The following is a 4,514-nucleotide window of genomic DNA, read 5'->3' as shown; positions in this document are numbered from 1 at the left end:
TTAACAGGAGCTAGAACCTTGATTACAGTTTCTGGGTCAAAAAGTATGCTTATGGTCACTCAGAAATCTGGGCATTGCCAGGAGAGCTGTGACCACACCTCTCCTTAGACCATTCCACTTTGGATTTGAACAACTAAAAACTTACACACTTCTGGAATTAACTCTGAAAAGAGCAGCACATAAAAGCTCTCCACAGTAGGAGCAGAACACAATTGTAACATCAAATTAAAAGTCAAGAAATAGGCTAGAAAAATGAGCAAACAACAGAAAAGAATTTGACCACAGAAAATTACTGTGGGAATGGAAAAGATCAAAACAGACTCAGAAGACAATAAAATCAAAACTGTTTTCATCCAAAGAAATCTTCAAAGAAAACTGTGACTTGGTCTTAGGCCTTGGAAGAGCTCAAAAAGGATTCTTCAAGATCAAATGGTAGAAGAAAAATTGAGAAAAGAAATGAGAATGATTTAAGAAAACCAGGAAGAAAAGAGTCAAAAGCTTGATAAAGGAGGCTATGATAAAAGCACAGCAGAAAGCAATAGCTTAAAAAAAAGAATATCTAAATGTAAAAGAGGCATAAAAATCCATTGAAGAAAACTTATTAAAGAGCTGAATTGGCCAAACTTAAAAAGAGAAACAAAATCCATTGAAGAAAGGAACTGCTTAAAAAGTAGAATTGGTCAAATGAAAAAAGAGTAGAAAAACTCACTAAAAAGAGTAATTCCTTAAAAATTAGAATGGGGAAAGTGAAAGCTAATAACTTCACTAGACACCAAAATATATTAAAATAAAATAAAATACAATGAAAAATACACAAAAATGAAATATCTCCTTGGAAAACAATTGACCCAAAAATAGATTGAGAAGAGATAATTTAATAATGACCAGACTATCTAAGAGCCATAATCACAAAAAAAAGAATTACCTGTTGTCTCCATGGGCTATTTCTTTCTATATAATAATAATAATATTATCATAACATATATTATGATATAATATCAAATAATATAATAATATTGTCTGTCTCTGATGGCAGATTATAGATAACCAGATTTCCCCCCTCTCATTTGAGATATAAAACCCTCTTGCTCAGATTTACAAATATGTTTTTTATCTGCTCTCATTATACCCACTCTATCCCTAGCCAAAATTTCTTAGACTGTTTTCTAAAAATTCAAATCACAATTTCAGACACTATCTCTTTAAACCCACTTTCCAAGGCTAGTTTTCCCTTTTGAAGTCTGGACTTTAATTGGTAGCAGTAATGGAAATTCCATTTGTACTGTTAAAGTTTTTAGTTTCTTGCCCAGGACTCTATAATCCCTAGCAATGCTTTATTAGGTTTTTGGTAGCATCAATTGACTTCACATAAACCAAGAAGAATGGGTAGTAGTTGTCAGGACCAACAGGTTTCCGAAAGAATACTCACATGTTAGAGATGAGTCTGAAGACAATAGACTTCTCTATTGTTCATATTAGATCAACACATCACTTCAATAACAGAAAGTCATCAATCACCAGATATTGACTCTTCATATCCTGATTCTTACCAAAGACTTTGTCTTTACTTTGTGTATATGTATGTGTATGTAGTACAGATGTGTTTTTACATAAAATTAATAACTACATGTACATTTATTTATTCTTTATTCTTGTTTGTCAGTGCCTGTCATGTATTAGTGACTTAGTAAATACTTCACTGATTGATGGGTGGCTCAAATGTATCACTTTTTTGGAAATTAAGAAACTGCACCAACCTCAGAGGGTTCTAACCCCACCCATTTTAAGAAAAGACTCATACCTGTTACACTGCTCCAAGTAATTTTTGTTTTTTCTTCTGTTTCTATGTTGCATTCTTCTCTCCTGACATAGAGTAGAATTCCTCTCTTATTCTTTAGATACAACTTCATCTTTGCATTTCCTTTTTGTATATTATTTTCCCCATTCTTCCAAGCAACATTACATTCTTTCTATTGTTATAGTGAGGAGAGAGGGATTCCTTTATCTTCCTTTCCCCCCTACATTTTGGGAGACAAATCCAGTGCTGAAGCTAGCATGGGAGTGGTAAGGGCTTTGTCCCAGATGCTAACATTTGGGCATAACTATCACACTCTTCTTAAAATAGAACTTAGAGTTTTGTATCAGTCAATTGGATAGAACTCCCTTCTAACTTATGGATGGCTAGAGCTGAACAGAGCAGGCTTGAGACAGGAGGGTAAGAAATTAAACGTAAGTTTAATTTCAAAGATAGGGAAGCATCTTTCAAGAAAGGAGGCCGATCTGACATATGTGCCAGGGTCCCATCCCTAGTGGAGGAACTCCTGTTATTGTATTTATACCTTAATTTATGTATTTGTGGCTATACAAATTGAAATTGTGTAGTACAGCAACAGTAGCGAGGCACAACAGCAACAGTGAGGCAAGTTTATTTAGTGATAAAAATATGTTCATAGCAAGGCATCATGTCTGGACCTGTTGGTGCTTGCCCAAGTTCAGGAAAAATCACTGTTGCAGCAGTGTTCATCCAGAGGGTAAAAGATTATTGTTATGCTACTCCTAATAGTTTCTCGACATATTTTATCATAACATTTAGGACCAGTAATGGGAAGATGTGAGGTAGGTCAGTAATGGAAGGAGAACACTATTTCCTTAATACTTAATTTCCATGATATATTCACATCTATCTCTTATACTATGTACTTTTTTTTTTAGTTTTCTACTATGTCCTATGAAACCCTCCTCTACTGAGATTGTTTCAGATCTCTCTTCTCACATTCTTTCCATGTTTTGGTGCTCTCTGAAATCTAGCTTTCTTCTGAAAAAAAAAATCCAACAATAACACCTTTTTGGGATCTATTCCAAGGCTCCTTCTTTCACACCCTTAGGCATATAGTGTAAGGAGAAGGAATTGGCATTGTTTTTGATCCCCATTTTTACTTTTAAACTCTCCCTCTGTTTACACTCTAATGGGGAGGTGATACAATATGTATACAGATTAAAAATTGAAAATATTTTTGGATTATCATGGGGATTAATAGGTTGATCTGAATGGACTTCACTTAAATCTAAATTGAATCCTAGTAAGAGAAGACAGACATTTAAGGAGAGTATTTTTAATAAATGAATTGAGGAAAATATGGATTAGGATATATATCTGGACATTTGGACATTTTGTGTGTGTATAAGAGAAGACATGTTTTTCTTTTCCTTTTCCTCTCACCCACATGTTTTTCACCAACAAGTCCTGACTGCTGATCAGTCTTGATAATCTTTAAAGTAATGGGTCCTGAATAACCATTCCCCCCCCACTCCATTCTAAGATTATTACCAGATTATTTGGGGGGAAGTTGATTCATCCATGTTAGCTAATATTTTTAACACTAAAATGAATGATCTCAGATCATAGCTTCTCTTCTTCTGAGACTGATCTAAATCCACAAGCATGATGACATTCAGCAAATGGTAAAGTAACAAGTCTGGTCAAGACACGATGGGACATCTCTCTGAAGTAAGACCTGGTGTTTTTAAACAAGTTTTAAAATTTATAACACTTTCACTCACAAGAAATTCATCCTGGTTTCTGAGTCAGAAACATCTCAATGTGAATTGCGCCTCAAATACAAAATACAAAAGCTCTCTGAAATTCAGCTTCTTCTTCTGTTAAAAATAGAGAAAATACTACCTGTAGTACTTACCTCACAGGATTGTTGTGAAACTCAGATGAGATAATATACATGGAGTCCTCTAAATAACAGCTACTACAGTGACTGTGATGACAATGACAATTCTGATGAAAGGAATAACCAAATATTGTCCAGAAATGCATCACTAAAATAATCGAGTCTTTTGTGTTATTTAAGAGAAGCAAGAAAATCTGTCACCTTGCAACAGATTCTAGCCACTTCTGATGGAGGCCCAATCCAAGCAAGTGACTTAGAGGTCACCTATTTGTAAGGTAGGCCTCTCTCCTCTTTCCTTGATTGTGACATAAAGGAAAAAAGCCATTTTTTGGTAACCTCCTTATCTTGGCAGAGTATCATTAAACTAAATAGGGCCTTGATTAGTTCAAGAAATCTAGGTTGCAGAAATACCTAAAAAATCCTTGCTTCTTCAAGTTGAAGCCCTAGAATGTATTATCAAAGACAAGAAATCCTGATACCAATCCAGCAGTTTCCTAGAAGGAGACCAGAGTCAAAATGAAGGTGTCAGATATCTGTCTTTTCCCTCCAGTCAGAATAGAACCTGACAGCACACTCCTGGCTGGAAAAGTAGAGGTAAATTAACTATCACACAGTTATAGTCAGGATGACTTGACCCATGCAGCAGGAGAGTATGTCCCTGGTGAAAGAACCCTTCTATAAAAATAGGACTTTTCCTTACCAAGTCAGAAGTAGGAAGAATTTTCTGCACTTTCCCCCAAACATCTCAGGAAAGCTTGAATTACACTGACATTATAAAGAAGCAGAATGACTTGGTGAAAAGAGCCCTGAATTGGGAGATGGGAGTCTTACTGG

Source organism: Sminthopsis crassicaudata, chromosome 2, assembly GCF_048593235.1.
Source record: "Sminthopsis crassicaudata isolate SCR6 chromosome 2, ASM4859323v1, whole genome shotgun sequence".
Classification (NCBI taxonomy): Eukaryota; Metazoa; Chordata; class Mammalia; order Dasyuromorphia; family Dasyuridae; genus Sminthopsis; species Sminthopsis crassicaudata.
The sequence above is the reverse complement of the archived record's forward strand: the minus strand, read 5'-3'. Positions refer to the sequence as shown.